This window comes from Schistocerca cancellata, chromosome 5 (genome assembly GCF_023864275.1).
Source record: "Schistocerca cancellata isolate TAMUIC-IGC-003103 chromosome 5, iqSchCanc2.1, whole genome shotgun sequence".
Classification (NCBI taxonomy): Eukaryota; Metazoa; Arthropoda; class Insecta; order Orthoptera; family Acrididae; genus Schistocerca; species Schistocerca cancellata.
Genome location: NC_064630.1, coordinates 511,183,237 through 511,204,110, shown reverse-complemented (window position 1 = coordinate 511,204,110; position 20,874 = coordinate 511,183,237).

Here is a 20,874-nt window from a genome sequence, read left to right as displayed (position 1 = left end):
TCTGCGCCTTGGTTTGTTGATTGTGTTTATAGACGTAAGTCCACTGCCATGATCGCATAATTTTATTTTTTTGGCAACCACTTTCGAGAGATGTAAGTGTCATCTTCTGGTTTTCAAAAATGTTATGTTACAAAACCTCTTAATTGTGAGTTACAACCTCATGCCATGTTGTCATTAAATAAAATAAAATATAGTACATTATGCAAAGATTTGTCAGAAATAAAACATTTGCAATTAAAAAGCACCTAGTGCACACGGTCTTCTCCTTATACGTGGCGCTCACAGATGATTGTTGAGCCTTAAAAATCACATTATGCTGTAAAATGACCATCTGTTTACGTTTGCGTGACATGTTCCATATACTGCAGATCCACCTTAAACGGGGTATATGGACGCAGACATGACCATTTGCACAAGAAACTTTTTAATTGTAAACATTTTATTTTTGACCAACTTTTGTATAATGTGCTATATTTTTTTCTCCTTAATAACAGCATGATGTCAGGTTCTAATTCACAATGGACACTTCTTGTGAGAAAATGTTTTGAAGACCAGAAGATGAGTGTTATATATATCAAACCGGACGTTAAAAATTAAAATTTTAAGCGACCAACTGAAAGTCTTTTACTAAGCAAAACAGATAGCTCCCTATAATTTCTCAGTATGAGAAAATTCAGAGTATGTATGGTAAAATACGTTTACTCATTCTGATCAAAATTTCGTTATACATAAAGAACAAAAGGAAAAAAGTGAGGAGACAGTCAATAAATCCCAGTTTTCCATTCCACAGCTGGGTCTAAATAAACAACATTGAGACACAATCTTGAATAATATATATTAATTACTTTCTTTACACGCTATTATCAAGAAAAGTAATGTAATGAAAGTTACGTAGCTGAATCTGTCGCTTCCTATTTGCTCATAGCCATTCACTTGATGTATCGATAAGATAGTCTATGTGGACACGCATGGATCAGCAGGGATTCAAAACTTCTCAGACATTCATATGATTGTTTCGTTTGAATCATCCGGCTTATGACTGGTTCGATGTAGCCCACCACGAATTCTTCTCACCTATCTCAGAATGGCACTTGCATCGTATGACCTGAATAATTTGGTAGATGTAGTTCAGTTCCGGTCTTACCTTCAGAGTTTAGTCTGTACAGCTCCATCGAATGCTATCCGAGTTGATCCCAGATATTTTCACACATGTTCTGTCTTACTGTACCTTCTTCTTACCAAGGTTTTCGAACATATTTCTATCGTCACCGACTCTGCGGAGAACTTTTTCTTTATTATCTACATCTACACCTACATTTATACTCCGCAAGCCACCCAACGGTGTGTGGCGGAGGGCACTTTACGTGCCACTATCATTACCTCCCTTTCCTGTTCCAATCGTGTATGTTTCGCGGGAAGAACGACTGCCGGAAAGCCTCCGTGCGCTCTCGAATCTCTCTAATTTTACATTCGTGATCTCCTCGGAAGGTATAAGTAGGGGGAAGCAATATATTCGATACCTTATCCAGGATTATCCTATCACCCACCTCATTCTCAGCATACGAATTACCATAGCACCATAAGTCAAACGCTCCCATTCTCTTCTTCTCAGCTTCCCCCACAGTCTATAATTTCGCTTTCATATAATGCTTCTAACAGGCATGTTTTCAGCCACTTCTTTCATCACCAAAAAGCCCCACATCAGTCTAGTGTTTAGCTGGATTGTACAGTAAATTTGTAACTAGTTGTTCATTTTAATTTTCTTTATTTATTTCGTGTCTTAATTTAAATGAAGATGTATGACAATATGTAGTATTAATATGTAATATTATACTGTCAATGCAGTTATTTGTAACTTCGGCGTATAGTGAAGCTTTGGTCCAATAGGGAACGTGTAACTTATGAAAAAATTGTAAGTCCAGAAGTAAAAAGTGAAAGAAGTGTCTTGGTCAGAATTTCTATGTATATGGGCGGACGAGCGCGTACTCGGAGTTAATTAGTGGAAAATTGGTCATTCTGCCGTAGGCAGAACAGTTTTCGTTGTGACTAACACTAGAGAAGTTGAAGAAGATCACAGTGACACTGTGTTGAGAAGGAGAACGCAGTAATAACGTGAGGAGACAAGGATGACAGCATTTTCTAGAAAAGGTTTGCTTCATCATTGTTGTACTAGAGTACCGAAATTTCAATGAGGAAACTAATTTTGAAACCCTACGGAAAAGCTGATATTGCAAGAGGTGAAGATTTTGAATAAAGGAGGAAGACAGCTGACAAAAATTACAAGAGAGAAGATATTTCGAGTTCCAGTGCTGAAGAAGACGTGTGGCAGAAGCCGATAATACAGTAAGCTGTATAGAGCCAGAAGCAATCTCATCAAGAGAAAACGAACACATCGTGATTTCTCCTGGCGTTATACCAATCTATCTTCCATGTTATTTTGGACAAAAGACAGACCGTGAGTTTGTCCAATTGTACAGGTTGTGTTATGGATGGCGAATTTCTGCTATTGTTTTGTGTATTGAATTGTGATCCATTCTCAGAAGTTAGCGTAATTCGTGTAAGGGCGCAGGCTTAAGATATCTAAATAATGAATGCTAATAGAAGTGACGACTTGCCATTTAACCATATAGCTACAAATTCTTGGTTGTTGAGAGTAAGAAATATGTGTCCGCATTATCAACCCACTACATCTGATCCCGAATCTTATTCGGAATTTGTTTCAAAACTTAACAGCACGCGTTCTGCAAAAATACGATCTACCGGACCAGGAACCGATATTTCATTTTGCATTTTGTTAATTAATTTGCCTGTTGACAAGATAGTAACCGTCGTCTAGTGTTGGTCCAGCGATAATCAAAACAGCAACAGTGCGCCGACACCAGAGACCATCCAACTCACCAATGATGGAAAACGTGAGACAAATGAATGTTCCAGTGATTTCTGCACCGAGTTAAGCTTTGCTTTTCATTGTGTGAAGACAACAGCATGACAGACTATCATGTCGACACTTACGAAATCCTGAGAACAGTCATTTTACATCTCTTAAAAAAAAGTCAAGCATAGTTTTTATTGCGCATTATTTAATGATCAGCAGAGAACTTCCTTGAAGCTACAACCTGCAGCCCTACTGAATAATAAGAGCTGTGACAATAGTACTCTGATAGGATTGTTTTACGGAAGCATTTATTTGCATTGGGGGTAAGAATCGGTACCACATTGCCAAGCAAGGACGAGATACAAACTAGCACGACACTTACCGTAAGGTAACTGAATGTATCGATTAGTTCGCGGATAATTTTGAGTCCCACGTATTACATAAAGTGATTTCATCAACTCCCATCCAAAATTTCGTTTTATACCGTGAATACCTAGTGCAAGTTCAGCTTAACTTTTTCCTACATGGCACATATTTTAAGTGTTTATTAGATACTAGCCTTAAAAAACAAAGCCTATGAGTTTGTTATACAGGGTGGTCCATTGATAGTGACCGAGCCAAATATCTCACGGAATAAGCATCAAACGAAAAACCTACGAAGAACGAAACTCGTCTAGCTTGAAGGGGAAAACCAGATGGCGCTATGGTTGGCCCGCTAGACGGCTATGCCATAGGTCAAACGGATATCAACTGGTTTTTTTTAAATAGGAACCCCCATTTTTTATTACATATTGGTGTAGTACGTACAGAAATATCAATGTTTTAGTTGGACCACTTTTTTCGCTCTGCGATAGAAGGCGCTGTAATAGTCACAAACGTATAAGTACGTGGTATCACGTAACATTCCGTCAGTGCGGACGGTACTTGCTTCGTGATGCATTACCAGTGTTAAAATGGACCGTTTACCAATTGCGGGAAAGGTCGATATCGTGTTAATGTATGGCTATTGTGATCAAAATGCCCAACGAGCGTGTGCTATGTATGCTGCTCGGTATACTGGACGACATCATCCAAGTGCCCGGACCGATCGCAGGATAGTTACGTTATTTAAGGAAACAGGAAGTGTTCAGCTACATGTGAAACGTCAGCCACGACCTGCAACAAATGATGATGCCCAGGTAGGTGTTTTAGCTGCTGTCGCGGTTAATCCTCACATCAGTAGCAGACAAATTGCGCGAGAATCGGGAATATCAAAAACGTCGGTTTCAGAATGCTACATCAACATCGATTACACCCGTAACATATTTCTATGCACCAGGAATTGCATGGCGACGACTTTGAACGTCGTGTACAGTTCTGCCACTGGGAACAAGAGAAATTACGGGACGACGACAGATTCTTTGCACGCATTCTATTTAGGACGAAGCGTCATTAACCAACAGCGGTCATGTAAACCGGCGTAATATGCACTATTGGGCAACGGAAAATCCACGATGGCTGCGACAAGTGGAACATCAGGGACCTTGGGGGTTTAATGTATGGTGCGGCATTATGGGAGGAAGGATAAATGGCCCCCATTTTATCGATGGCAATCTAAATCAATGTATGCTGATTTCCTATGTAATGTTCTACCGATTTTACTACAAGATGTTTTACTGCATGACAGAATAGCGATGTACTTCCAATATTATGGATGTCCGGTACATAGCTCGCGTGCGGTTGAAGCGGTATTGAATAGCATATTTCATGAGAGATGGATTGGTCGTCAAAGCACCATACCATGGACCGCACGTTCACCGGATCTGGCGTCCCCGGATTTCTTTCTGTGGGGAGAGTCGAAGGATATTTGCTATCGAGATCCACCGACAACGCCTGGCAACATGTAACCGCTTATTGCCAATGCATGTGCGAACATTACGAAGGCAAACTACTCGCTATTGAGAGGACTGTCGTTACATATTGAGGTTGACGTACATCATTTTGAGCATTTATTGCATTAATGTGGTATTTACAGGTAATCACACTGTAACAGCATGCGTTCTATGAAATGATAAGTTCACAAAGATACATGTATCACATTGGAACAACCGAAATAAAACGTTCAAACGGACCTACGTTCGGTATTTCAATTTAACAAACCTTTTTTTTTTTGTCATCAGTCTACTGACTGGTTTGATGCGGCCCGCCACGAATTCCTTTCCTGTGCTGACCTCTTCATCTCAGAGTAGCACTTGCAACCTACGTCCTCAATTATTTGCTTGACGTATTCCAATCTCTGTCTTCCTCTACAGTTTTTGCCCTCTACAGCTCCCTCTAGTACCATGGAAGTCATTCCCTCATGTCTTAGCAGATGTCCTATCATCCTATCCCTTCTCCTTATCAGTGTTTTCCAAATATTCCTTTCCTCTCCGATTCTGCGTAGAACCTCCTCATTCCTCACCTTATCAGTCCACCTAATTTTCAACATTCGTCTATAGCACCACATCTCAAATGCTTCGATTCTCTTCTGTTCCGGTTTTCCCACAGTCCATGTTTCATTACCATACAATGCTGTACTCCAGACGTACATCCTCAGAAATTTCTTCCTCTAATTAAGGCCGGTATTTGAAATTAGTAGACTTCTCTTGGCCAGAAATGCCTTTTTTGCCATAGCGAGTCTGCTTTTGACGTCCTCCTTGCTCCGTCCGTCATTGGTTATTTTACTGCCTAGGTAGCAGAATTCCTTAACTTCCTTGACTTCGTGACTATCAATCCTGATGTTAAGTTTCTCGCTGTTCTCATTTCTACTACTTCTCATTACCTTCGTCTTTCTCCGATTTACTCTCAAACCATACTGTGTACTCATTACACTGATCATTCCGTTCAGCAGATCATTTAATTCTTCTTCACTTTCACTCAGGATAGCAATGTCATCAGCGAATGTAACATTGATATCCTTTCGCCTTGTATTTTAATTCCACTCCTGAACCTTTCTTTTATTTCCATCATTGCTTTCTCGATGTACAGATTGAAGAGTAGGGGCGAAAGGCTACAGCCTTGTCTTACACCCTTCTTAATACGAGCACTTCGTTCTTGATCGTCCACTCTTATTATTCCCTCTTGGTTGTTGTACATATTGTATATGACCCGTCTCTCCCTATAGCTTACCCCTACTATTTTCAGAATCTCGAACAATTTGCACCATTTTATATTGCCGAACGCTTTTTCCAGGTCGACAAATCCTATGAAAGTGTCTTGATTTTTCTTTAGCCTTGCTTCCATTATTAGCCGTAACGTCAGAATTGCCTCTCTCGTCCCTTTACTTTTCCTAAAGCCAAACTGATCGTCACCTAGTGCATTCTCAATTTTCTTTTCCATTCTTCTGTTTATTATTTTTGTAAGCAGCTTCGATGCATGAGATGTTAAGCTGATTGTGCGATAATTCTCGCACTTGTCAGCTCTTGCCGTCTTCGGAATTGTGTGGATGATGCCTTTCCGAAAGTCAGATGGTATATCGCCAGACTCATACATTCTACACACCAATGTGAATAGTCGTTTTGTTGCAACTTCCCCCAATGATTTTAGAAATTCTGATGGAATGTTATCTATCCTTTCTGCCTTATTTGACCGTAGGTCCTCCAAAGCTCTATTAAATTCCGATTCTAATACTGGATCCACTATCTCTCCTAAATCGACTCCTGTTTCTTCTTATATCACATCAGAAAAAATCTTCACCCTCATAGAGGCTTTCAATGTATTCTTTCCACCTATCTGCTCTCTCCTCTGCATTTAACAGTGGAATTCCCGTTGCACTCTTAATGTTACCACCGTTGCTTTTAATGTCACCAAAGGTTGTTTTGACTTTCCTGTATGCTGAGTCTGTCCTTCCGACAATCATATTTTTTTCGATGTCTTCACATTTTTCCTGCAGCCATTTCGTCTTAGCTTCCCTGCACTTCCTGTTTATTTCATTCCTCAGCGACTTGTATTTCTGTGTTCCTGATTTTCCCGGAGCTACCTTCTTTGTACCTATGTTTTCCGTCCCAACTTCTGTGATGGCCCTTTTTAGATATGTCCTTTCTTCTTCAACTGTACTGCCTACTGCGCTATTCCTTATTGCTGTATCTATAGCGTTAGAGAACTTCAAACGTATCTCGTCATTCCTTAGTACTTCCGTATCCCACTTCTTTGCGTATTGATTCTTCCTGACTAATGTCTTGAACTTCAGCCTACTCTTCATCACTACTATATTGTGGTCTGAGTCTATATCTGCTCCTGGGTACGCCTTACAATCCAGTATCTGATTTCGCAATCTCTGCCTGACCATGATGTAATCTAATTGAAATCCTCCCGTATCTCCCGGCCTTTTCCAAGTATACCTCCTCCTCTTGTGATTCTTGAACAGGGTATTCGCTATTACTAGCTGAAACTTGTTACAGAACTCAATTAGTCTTTCTCCTCTTTCATTCTTTGTCCCAAGCCCATATTCTCCTGTAACCTTTTCTTCTACTCCTTCCCCTACAACCGCATTCCAGTAGCCCATGACTATTAGATTTTCGTCCCCCTTTACATACTGCATTACCCTTTCAATATCCTCATACACTTTCTCTATCTGTTCATCTTCAGCTTGCGACGTCGGCATGTATACCTGAACTATCGTTGTCGGCGATGGTCTGCTGTCGATTCTGATTAGAACAACCCGCTCACTGAACTGTTCACAGTAACACACCCTATGCCCTACCTTCCTATTCATAACGAATCCTACACCTGTTATACCATTTTCTGCTGCTGTTGATATTACCCGATACTCAATACTCATCTGACCAGAAATCCTTGTCTTCCTTCCACTTCACTTCACTGACCCCTACTATATCAAGATTGAGCCTTTGCATTTCCATTTTCAGATTTTCAAGTTTCCCTACCACGTTCAAGCTTCTGACATTTCACTCCCCGACTCGTAGAACGTTATCCTTTCGTTGATTATTCAATCTTTTTCTCATGGTAACCACCCCCTTGGCAGTCCCCTCCCGGAGATCCGAATGGGGGACTATTCCGGAATCTTTTGCCAATGGAGAGATCATCATGACACTTCTTCAAATACAGGCCACATGTCCTGTGGATACACGTTACGTGTCTTTAATGCAGTGGTTTCCATTGCCTTCTGCATCCTCATGTCGTTGATCATTGCTGATTTTTCCGCCTTTAGGGGCAATTTACCACCCCTAGGACAAGAGAGTGCCCTGAACCTCTATCCGCTCCTCCGCCCTCTTTGACAAGGCCGTTGGCAGAATGAGGCTGACTTCTTATTCCGGAAGTCTTCGGCCGCCAATGCTGATTATTTATCAAAATTTAGGCAGTGGCGGGGATCGAACCCGGGACCGAAGACGTTTTGATTATGAATCAAAGACGTTACCCCTAGACCACGGGTTAAAAAACCTACCTGTTATCAACAGTTCGTTTAAAATTGTGAGCCATATGTTTGTGACTATTACAGCGTCATCTGTCACAAAGCAAAAAAAGTGGTCCAACTAAAATGTTCATATTTCTTTACGTGCTACACGAATATGTAATAAAAGGCGGGGGTTCCTTTTTTAAAAAACGCAGTTCATACCCGTTTGATCTATGGCAGCGCCATCTAGCGAGCCAACCATAGCGTCATCTGGTTTTCCCCTTCAAACTAGACAAGTTTCGTTCTTCTGTATTTTTTTCGTTTGACGCTAATTTCGTGAGATATTTGGCTCGGTCACGATCAATGGACCATCCTGTATAGTGAGTGTGAATGATGGTGTGTGAGAGTAACACTTAGCCCATCTCAAACAGCAGGAGTAGGTAAATTGGCTCAGAATGAAGCACCTGCTATTCAGATGAGTTTGAGACAAGGGGCCTGGCATTTTGAGATAATGCTCCACTTGTGTGCGAAACTTAAGGATGAAGGCCGGCCGGGTTGGCCGAGCGGTTCTAGGCGCTACCGTCTGGAACCGCGCGACCGCTAAGGTCGCAGGTTCGAATCCTGCCTCGGGAATGGATGTGTGTGATGTCCTTAGGTTAGTTGTGTTTAAGTACATCTAAGTTCTAGGGGACTGATGACCTCAGAAGTTAAGTCCCATAGTGCTCAGAGCCATTTGAACCATTTTTTAAGGATGAAGGTAGCTTCTGCATGATGTGTCAATGCCAAGTACTATAGCTGCCCACTCACAGTAATGTGACCACCTGTTAAAAGCCGTAATAGCCACCTTCTGCAGCGCGATCCGCTACAAGACGTGCAGTAAGACAGTCAGTGAGGTTCTGGAACATATCGACTAGGATGTGCACTCATGCCGATTTCAGTGCTGTGGCCAGATGTACTGTTTCTCGGTAGGGGACCCATAACGTGTACAGCCCGATCGAAGTGATCCCACAGATTCTTAACTGGGATTAAATAAGGAGACTTTTGATGGTCAGAGGAGAACAGTAAACTCATAATGGTGCTCTTCGAACGACACACGTACATTGCGAGCTGTGTGACACGTGCCACTTTCCACCTAGTGGATCCATCGTGCCGAGAAATGTCAGACTGCATTTAGGAGTGGACATCGTACGCAAGGATCGAGGCATACTTCTATTGACCCAATGTGCCATCCTGAATGACGAGATCACCAAGGGATTTCCACGAAAACTTTCCCCAGACCGTTATGCTCCGTGCTGCAGCGTGGCCCCTTCTGACGACTGTTGCAAGGTGTTTGCTTTCGGACTTTCCACGCTGTATACGCCAGTGGTCATCTGTCCCATGGTACCTAAAACGTGATTCATCTGAAAACTCCACCTGTCGCCTCTCAGTGGATGTCCAGTTTCAGTGGTAGCATGCAAATTTCAGTCTTCGTCGGCTATGAACAACAATTAGCTTGGGTGCATGAACAACGCACCCACTGCAGAGGCCCACAAGCAGCAACGTTCGCTGAACAGACGTTGAGGAGACACTATTGGTAGCCTCTGGGTTTAACTGGGTGATCAGCTGGTCAACAGTTGCTGGTTCATTCATCCGTACCTATCTCCGTATCCGTCGTTCACCTCTGACATCTACGGCCCGTGGCGCATTTTTTGGATAGCGCCATTTTGCCATGCACGGTATCTTCAACCACGACAGCACGCGAACGGTTTACAAACTTAGCCGTTACGGAAATGCTTCCATACTTGGCCAGAAAGTCAATGATCGTGTCCTTTTGGACACCAGATAAACCGCTCCTTTTCCGCATTATGACATCGACTGCATTGTTCGCCACGTCCCCTGACATGCTTTATACAACCTTCGCAGGTAGTGCTGCTAGCTGCCGCCTGTGAGTCGCTGTAGCACGTTGACCTTAAATATAAGCGGCGGTCACATTGATGTGACTGGATCAAATCGAAAGAAGTGCAACAGTGCTAGCTCAGAAAGTAGCTTCAAGAAATTGCGAGGTGCCGGGGTGGAGAAGAGTTTGTACCTCTTTAATTCTGACGAACTTTGCATGAGAACGAGACATACACTCGACCCAGTCCTTATCGACCAGCTAATTAATTATGCACACAACAGTAACGGAAGGAAATGATGGTGGACTCTGATGGTAAAATAAGGAGTGCACAGTGACAATAATTTAATAAAAATCGTAACCTACTTAAAAAAAGAGAACTTTATCATAATAAACAACAGGAAATGGGATTCTGCATATATCTACGAAATGATATGCGGATTAAATATTACAATGAGATTTATTATACATCAGAACATAAATGCACATGATTATCGACACAAACAGTAGGTTAAAGGATAGGATATACTGAAATATTATGAGAATAAGAGTTGGCTCCAGAACAATGGGCTCCTACTCTTTGTTATGCAATAGATTGACGATAATCTCCCAACTATATGGCAGTGTTGCAATTAGTAGTGAGAGCTCAAATGGGATCACACGGAGAAACAAGGTGGACTTGTAGCAAACCGAGCGCGAGTGCTGCTGAGGGATTCAGTATAAAATTGATAAGGTCCTATAATGCTGTAGACGCAAAATATTGTAACAGTACTGTAATCTGCAGTACATCGTCGGTAGGCAGGGTCCTGATGATGTAGGCGCTGACTTCTGCCGTGCAGCAACTCTGTGTCAACCCCTGGCCGCGAAGGCTGTCCGAGAATTCCAAGTTCTTCCGAAAAAGAGCGACCAAGTCGCAACACCGTTCGACTCCGAGTAAGATCAGATCCCTAATCCCCATCTGTGATGCGATGCAAGAGCGAAGCCAGCATTGCTCAACTCCCTACCGCGAATCAGTATTCAGTGCTGATTCCAAAATTCCCTCACACTGTCTCGGAACGTCATTCGCGCCAATAGCAACTGTTCCCTGCAATTTCGAGCATGGCTTTATGACGTCAATTGGTCTCAGTTTAAGTTGACCAATCATGCCTCTGATATTCAGCTGCCGGCCGATGTGGCCGAGCGGTTCTAGGCGCTTCAGTGTGGAACCGCGCTGCCGCTACGGTCGCAGATTCGAATCGTGCCTCGGGCATGGATGTGTGTGATGTCCTTAGGTTAGTTAGGTTTAAGTAGTCCTAAGTTCTAGGGGACTGATGACCTCAGATTTTTAGTCCCATAGTGCTTAGAGCCACTTGAACCATTTGAAACTCAGCTGAGGGGCACTGAACATGCCGTTTGACCAGCTACAAACAACATGCCTAGACCACCGGCCATCCGGCGCCAGACAGCCGCACCCAGCAGAGTACGGTCCACAAGTATTCTCAGAATCAAGAGGACAATACAGTCAGCCAGTGGCAGGAATCTTCGTTCCGAACGCGCCGGAACAGTAAACACGTAAAGTGCGGCGACACTCAGACGTCTCGCAGGTCGTTTTTCCCTGCATACAATAGGCAAAACTCGACCGACGTCAGTCGTCCCGCCAGTCGCTTAAGCCTGTTGTACGAACCCCTCAGAATTCAGGGAAGTGCAGCCTCCAACCGGAAATGCCGCGTACCGCGTCCTCTGATGCTTGCCTCGCACAAGCCACTCAGGGAAGTAGCCCAACATACATAGGACTCAAGTGAAAAATATGTTTTCGGCTCTCAGTACAAATACTCTCATTACAATAACCTTATTCGGTCTGTTACTACCGTGCAATGACACAGAACATTAATAAAATTGATGAAAATGAGAGGCGACATGCAAAAGAGGGCATGGAACCTCTCAAAATACTCAATGAGACGAAAAGATAATAATTGCACTGAGGTCAGTGAGATTCATGATGGTCCCCTGGACGTTACAAAAGGGGGGACATGGTTCTTAAAACAGTTTGTGATCACCCCAGCCGACAATGCGTGCTGTGCAACGTGCTCCCATCTGGCCACTTGGTAAGAAGTTTTCGTAGTAGAGCGTTTCAGTCCTCCACCAAGTGCAGTTGACAACCGCTGGATGGTAGTTGGCGCATGTGGATTTGCTGCAAAGCGTCTCCTCAACGAATCCCATACGTGCCCCATTGGATTTGAGTTGCGGAACAGGCAGGGCAGTCCATTTGCTGAATATCCTCTCATTCCAAGAGCTCCTCCACCTGTGCTGTTCGATGCGGTCGCGCGTTTGCATCTATAAAACTGAAGGCAGTGCCAAATACTCCCCTGAAAAGACGAACATTGGAAACTATCCCGGTTGGTATAACGGAGGTCAAAACGATCATTTTCGACAATGCTGTATATGATGAGAGGTGAGAACACGAAATGCACTCAGGAACATTGCCGAAGATTATCGTTTTAGGGTGTAGGTGTGTAGTGTGGGGTGGTATAATGTTATGTGGGGTTCTGACCCATGAATCTTTGAATGTGGTACACTCACAGGTCAACGTTATTGTGACACTGTACTCCTTCCCCATGTGAGGCTTCTAGCGCGTGCATTCAGACCTGAATTCATTTTCATAGCTGAAAATGAGCGACGCATCGAGCTGCGCAAGTGGAGGGGAGCCCTTGGAACGACAGTATATTCAGCAAATGGACCGGCCTGCCCGTTTCCCGACTGAAATCAAATCGAGCGCGTGTGGGTTGCGTTGCGGGGAGGTACTGCAGCACGTCCACATGCACCAACGACCACCCAGCAGCGGTGGAAGGATATAACGGCTACCACAGGAAACGCCTTACCGACCTCGTGACCAGCATGTGCTGCTGGCCCTTGTGATTACGCACCCTTTTAATAACCATTGTCCAGGGGATCATCATAAATCGCTATGACTTCGGTGTTGATAATGTGGTCTTCAGTCCTGAGACTGGTTTGATGCAGCTCTCCATGCTACTCTATCCTGTGCAAGCTTCTTCATTTCCCAGTACCTACTGCAACCTACATCTTTCTGGATCTGCTTAGTGTATTCATCTCTTGGTCTCCCCCTACGATTTTTACCCTCCACGCTGCCCTCCAATACTAAATTGGTGATCCCTTGATGCCTCAGAACATGTCCTACCAACCGATCCCTTCTTCTGGTCAAGTTGTGCCACAAACTTCTCTTCTCCCCAATCCTATTCAATACTTCCTCATTAGTTATGTGATCTACCCATCTAATCTTCAGCATTCTTCTGTAGCACCACATTTCGAAAGCTTCTATTCTTTTCTTGTCCAAACTATTTACCGTCCATGTTTCACTTCCATACATGGCTACACTCCATACAAATACTTTCAGAAATGACTTCCTGATACTTAAATCTATACTCGATGTTAACAAATTTCTCTTCTTCAGAAATGCTTTCCTTGCCATTGCCAGTCTACATTTTATATCCTCTCTACTTCGACCATCATCAGTTATTTTGCTCCCCAAATAGCAAAACTCCTTTACTACTTTAAGTGTCTCATTTCCTAATCTAATACCCTCAACATCACCCGACTTAATTCGACTACATTCCATTATCCTCGTTTTGCTTTTGTTGATGTTCATCTTATATCCTCCCTTCAAGACACTATCCATTCCGTTCAACTGCTCTTCCAAGTCCTTTGCTGTCTCTGACAGAATTACAATGTCATCGGCGAACCTCAACGTTTTTATTTCTTCTCCATGGATTTTAATACCTACTCCGAATTTTTCTTTTGTTTCCTTTACTGCTTGCTCAATATACAGATTGAATAGCATCGGGGAGAGGCTACAACCCTGTCTTACTTCCCTTCCCAACCACTGCTTCTCTTTCATGCCCCTCGACTCTTATAACTGCCATCTGGTTTCTATACAAATTGTAAATAGCCTTTCGCTCCCTGTATTTTACCCCTGCCACCTTTAGAATTTGAAAGAGAGTATTCCAGTCAACATTGTCAAAAGCTTTCTCTAAGTCTACAAATTCTAGGAACGTAGGTTTGCCTTTCCTTGATCTTTCTTCTAAGATTAGTCGTAAGGTCAGTATTGCCTCACGTGTTCCAGTATTTCTACGGAATCCAAACTGATCTTCCCCGAGGTCGGCTTCTACTAGTTTTTCCATTCGTCTGTAAAGAATTCGTGTTAGTATTTTGCAGCTGTGGCTTATTAAACTGATTGTTCGGTAATTTTCACATCTGTCCACACCTGCTTTCTTTGGGATTGGAATTATTACATTCTTCTTGAAGTCTGAGGGTATTTCGCCTGTTTCATACATCTTGCTCACCAGATGGTAGAGTTTTGTCAGGACTGGCTCTCCCAAGGCCGTCAGTAGTTCCAATGGAATGTTGTCTACTCCGGGGGCCTTGTTTCGACTCAGGTCTTTCAGTGCTCTGTCAAACTCTTCACGCAGTATCGTATCTCCCATTTCATCTTCATCTACATCCTCTTCCATTTCCATAATATTGTCCTCAAGTGCATCGCCCTTGTATAGACCCTCTATATACTCCTTCCACCTTTCTGCTTTCCCTTCTTTGCTTAGAACTGGGTTTCCATCTGAGCTCTTAATGTTCATACAAGTGGTTCTCTTATCTCCAAAGGTCTCTTTAATTTTCCTGTAAGCAGTATCTATCTTACCCCTAGTGAGATAAGCCTCTACATCCTTACATTTGTCCTCTAGCCATGCCTGCTTAGCCATTTTGCACTTCCTGTCGATCTCATTTTTGAGACGTTTGTATTCCTATTTGCCTGCTTCACTTACTGCATTTTTATATTCTCTCCTTTCATCAATTAAATTCAATATTTCTTCTGTTACCCAAGGATTTCTACTAGCCCTCTTCTTTTTACCTACTTGATCCTCTGCTGCCTTCACTACTTCAGCCCTCAAAGCTACCCATTCTTCTTCTACTGTATTTCTTTCCCCCATTCCTGTCAATTGTTCCCTTATGCTCTCCCTGAAACTCTCTACAACCTCTGGTTCTTTCAGTTTATCCAGGTCCCATCTCCTTAAATTCCCACCTTTTTGCACTTTCTTCAGTTTTAATCTACAGGTCATAACCAATAAATTGTGGTCAGAGTCCACATCTGCCCCTGGAAATGTCTTACAATTTAAAACCTGGTTCCTAAATCTCTGTCTTACCATTATATAATCTATCTGATACCTTTTAGTATCTCCAGGGTTCTTCGATGTATACAACCTTCTATCATGATTCTTAAACCAAGTGTTAGCTATGATTAAGTTGTGCTCTGTGCAAAATTCTACCAGGCGGCTTCCTCTTTCATTTCTTAGCCCCAATCCATATTCACCTACTACGTTTCCTTCTCTCCCTTTTCCTACACTCGAATTCCAGTCACCCATGACTATTAAATTTTCGTCTCCCTTCACTATCTGAATAATTTCTTTTATTTCATCATACATTTCTTCAATTTCTTCGTCATCTGCAGAGCTAGTTGGCATATGAACTTGTACTACTGTAGTAGGTGTGGGCTTCGTATCTATCGTATCTATCTTCGGTGTAGTATGTGAATAAATGTGTCATTTCCGTTCGTCTCATTATATTCCTTTCAGTTACTTCAGTACCTTTTGTACTTGCTACAGAAGGTTTTTCTGTGTATGGTCCAAGTTTCATCGAGCTATGCTACTTCGCAGTGACATGTCTTGCGAATGTTTTGCACACCAGTGTACTTACGAGTGTTCAATGGTGGCCTCGTTCACTACGGGTGAATAAAGTATGTGTGAAGTTACGCTGAACTCGTGTTATTCGTACATATATGCACTGAGATGAGAGTATTGGGTTTAGTTATCTTAGTCTGTTACAGTAGGACGTATTCCGGCTTTCACCAAAGCGTTTCAAACTTGTTAAATTTTGTAAGAACCATCTTACTGTATTCAGCGTAGGAGAAGCAGTGAAAGGCAGTTTAAAGTTAGTTAGCGTCGTAGGACGTATTCCGGCTTTCACCAAAGCGTTTCAAACTTGTTAAATTTTGTAAGAACCATCTTACCGTCTTCAGCGTAGTAGAAGCAGTGAAAGGCAGTTTAAAGTTAGCGTCGTTCCCTGCTGCGCACTAGATGTACATTCCCAGAAACGTCTTCCTGAAATGAAGGCGAGTGATTCATAGTAGCAAACATCTTTTGGCCAGGAGTACCTTCTTTGCCTGTGCAAGTCTACTTTTCATGTGCAGCTTCCTTCGTTTATCAGGTGTTATTTGGCTACTGAGGTATAATGCCTTAACTTCATACTCTTCGTGGCCTCCATTTTGCATGTTACTTTTATTATTCATAAGGATATATCTGGCAGGTCTTGCAAATGCCACTCAAAGACAAGAAGTGTTTGTGTTTAAATTATATTTCTTGAAATGATTTTGGATAGACAATATCATTTGTTTCTCTATCTTGTGGGTACACGAACAAATCAGAAGTCTTTCCGATGCATAAACTGTGAGAAGAATGGATTTACTAAATTTTGTCTAAACCCTTGTGGCGATTTTTCCTGTGTTTCGTTGATGGCTGTTGCAAATCTGAGTCGAAATGCTAACTGCAGACATTGGAGTTTGAATGTATATCCATCAGAATCACTGGGATGTGTGGCAATAGTACATGCTCTCCTACAACTTCTCCATTTAAAATTATAGGTTCTGTAGTAGCAACTTCTGCCACTGAATGTAACAGCAACACCAAATGTAGTGGGAAGAGGTAGAAGGCACCGTATTGAACCTAACCTAATTCAACCCGAGCTTTCCAAGTGATTTATTGTCCCCAACTACAGTGCCACATTCCTGTTGGTCTGCATCACCAGGTCCCGCAATGCTGAGGATACCACTTTGCTGTCTGCGAAACAACTTAGCACAGAATGGCTGCCTCACCGACCCAAACAATGCATAGCTATGTGTCGGCCTTGTACGGCCGCCGACTCAGCAGCCTTCATCCTGAGCTGCCTCAGCACTGCCTGCTGACAACTGCAAGGTGGCCCATGCTGTGCGTATCCTCCCCCCCCCCCCCCCCGGCGTGGCTTGGGTCATAGCGACAACAAGCTCCCACGATCCGCCATCTGAATCTGCAGCCCTTGCCCTGGATGTCTCTGGTGCAAAGATACAATGCATCCTCACCTGTTGCAAGCTCAATTTTGGCAGTTTATTTCTTCCCTCCTGGCTAAAAATAACTGCACTGAGCACGTGTCTGGATTGATACTTATCACCCTGGCTGGACATATGGTTAACTTCCCTTGATGGCAGCTCCATAATTCCTCCATTGTCATCTCGGCGCACAGGCTGTCAGCTGCCGAGATCAGCAACACTTCCTCAGTTTTTTACTTCTACCAACTTGCTCAACGCTCCCCTCTTCAGTGACCTGAGGACAGGGATCACCATCACCCTTCCTCCCTCTTCAAAACGACTACTGTCCGTTTCAGGTTCACAATACATATACGAAAATACAATGCCTGATTAATCTATGCAAACCCAATGAAACATAAAAAGAAAACAAAAAACTACAAATACTCTACTACTTTCTAGATCGCAAAGCATACGGTAAATCATGCTGTACTGTACCTTCCTGGTTTTCTCTGCACTGAACACCTCTCTTCACTCTCTCTTTCTTTCTCTTCCCTTCCTGTGACATGCCTGGAATCACATCCCGACAACCCTTAAATGGCTGTAACCACCCAATGTGTACTGTCGTTGTTCTAGTTGGCAGCTGAAGCTTAACATCGATGGGGGATGTGGTTTCAGCTACTTGGTATGGCCCTTGATACCTCGTGTAGAAATCTTCATTTTCCCTCTTTGCATATAGGGCTGGACAGCATTACCCATTGCCCACTATACTGTGGTTTTCCGCTTCACTGCGTCTTCCTGCCTTACAAAAGCCTTGGTATTCGCCTTTTGTACCCGTTTCCAAACATCCTGAATTGCCTTGTGAATTGACATACAGAATCACTGGTCCTTCCTTTCTGTAGCCTCTCTAAATCAAACGGTGACGGCATTTTTCGCCCGTACACTACCTCATATGGAGGCAAACCGGTATTTGTATGGACTTTTGCATTATATGCACATACAAAATGCTTCAAATACTCGTCCCACTGATGGTGATGAGAATCCACATAAAAGCACAGCAGCTTCCCGATTGTTCTGTGTACCCTTTCTGTCCTTCCATTGGCCTGTGGACGCAACGCGTTCATCCTCAACTTCATTACATTCAACAATTTACTCAATTCCTTCATTAAATCCAACATGAAGTTGGTCCCTTGGTCAGTAATTATTGTATCCGGTACGCCAAACTTCAAAATTCAGTTGTTTACTATTCCTTGCCCGACCGTTGCTGCCTGTTTATCTGGCATAGCTACCATCTCCACAATCGGCTGCAAACACCTTGGTATTCTTTATGGTTTACAGTAAACAGGTGCTTCATTCCCTGTAGGTATTCTATGTTGAACTAAAAGAGTTTATGGTAACGGCCCTTTCGGAAAAAACAAATCCTTAAATTCCCACAATAATTCTTCCATATGCTCTCTTTCCCCTCCTTTCAAATGCTTAATTTTGTCATGCAATGCAGTTCTATCGCCAATTAGTGGTTGCTGTGGCACATCCAAATTTGCTACTCAACTCCTTTTCTCAACTTCGCGTCTACAGCGCTAAATTTATCCATGTTCACAGGGACTCGCCCGTCTTTTCGCTCTTGTACAAGTACAAAACTACGTTTCATAAAACAACACAATGGATTCAAAAATTCATTATCCTCGAATGGTTCAATGACACATGCCGTACCCACAGGTAGATTCGAATCCACACTTAACCAAAACGACTTCCCGGTGCCATCAGACACACACTAAAGCGAAGTAAGCCTTAATGCTAATATACGTAGTTCACTTGGTTTGTTCATTACGTTGAACGCCCCTCGCGACAGCTCTGCATCGACAAGTTTCCCCTAACTGAAATAATATTCCACCAAGCTCCACAGTTCGTTGTCCAAGGTCAATTTTCGCATGATATCGATGCAAGAAATCTACTCCTAGGATCATGTCGTAGCCCTCGCTTACCCATGGTACTACCTCCATGCATGCATCAAATCGGACTTTCCCTATACGAAAGTCACCGGTCACTGACCCCAAAAGTGTGACCTCCTTATCACCCACTCCACACAACCTATAACGTTGTGGCTCTAACTTCCTTCATCCCATTAAGCTCTTAGTAGATATTGACCCTTGCGCCCCTGTGTCCAACAAAATCTTAACGTTTTAGTTCCTATGGATCCTACCACTGAACATTCCACCTCTGCATATGTATTTGTAGCACTGAAATTAAACGGGAGCTCCCTCAGGTGGGTCTTGGGCCACCTCTGACGTTTAGTATTTGTCCGCCTCTACTAACTCCACTTCTCCATCCTCCACGCTGATGATTTCCACGCTGTCCTCTATTCCTTGGTGAATGGGTACATTGCGTCTGCACATGTCCCATATGATCACACTTACAAGATTTTATACCCACTGTAAACACTGTTTGTCTGTCACATACCCCCATTGCCACGTCTATTTCCTCACGTTCAATTGGCAGCTGAATGGACGAATACATATCTTTCGGAGTCCCTTCGCGCACTTTCCGAGACATATGCGCTGCTAACCCCATCACAAATACTTCAAGTGAACTTTGCTCGGCCTCCTGCAACAGAACACCTTTTGCTTCATTACTCTGACTGAACTCGTAAGTATACTCGTTAATTTCTCTTATCCTGTGCACAAATTTCTCTACCATCTATCCCTGCCTCTTTGTCCTTGTACTCAACCTCTCCCTGAAGTACCAAGTGCTATTCTGTTTCTTGTACCTTTGAAAAAGCCCCTCCTTCAACTGCTTAAACTGTCCTGCCTTACTTAAGGCCTCAGAACACCTCAGATATGTCTTTACTTCACCCATTAATCTAATCTTGGCTACATGTAACAACAGGTCATCCGACCAACCATTCATCACAGCTGAAGTTTCCAAGTCCTCCACAAACGAACGCACATCCTCAGATGCCTTGCCAGAAAACAGAATAATCAAACTCGCGGCAGCTGGATCAACTCCTGCTGCGGCATCCTAGGCAACGACTGACCAATGCGGTTTCCCGCTCACTTCTAGATGTTAATTCACTCCTCAACTGCATATTGTCTCCTGTCAACTGTACCATCTTTTCCAACAAAATCTGTACCGCTTCTGGTTCCAACACCTCGCATTCCTGACTCTGCCATTGTGTTGCCTTTGTTTCCCGTTAATCCCAAAACAAAACAATTAAGTACAAAAGTAACCCGACTCTCTACACCTGAGTATCATCATACTTAGTAACATCATACTTAAACCAATATAAAAGTAATTAAATTCCATGAAAAAAATAAACCTTACTGTCCCAAATACACTAACACTTACTCTGACAACCAAAAATACTATGCCCAAGCAAAACATCTACAATGGCCTGGCATGAGCCATACACAAAAAAAATGAAAGAAAACGTCCAAAACTCAAAAAGAAAAGTTGGTCAACACTCACCACATTTTGTGACTGTAACGCAGGCAGTGGGCTTGAACATCATACAGTACAGATGATGCCCACTGTTCTGACACCAAATGTATAGAGGATTTTGGATGAGGGTAGGTGTTGGGATGCGCTGCATTAAAACTTATCCAAGCTTTCCCAGTGATTCAATGTTTCCAACTACAGTGCCGCATTCCCCTCGGTCTGCATCT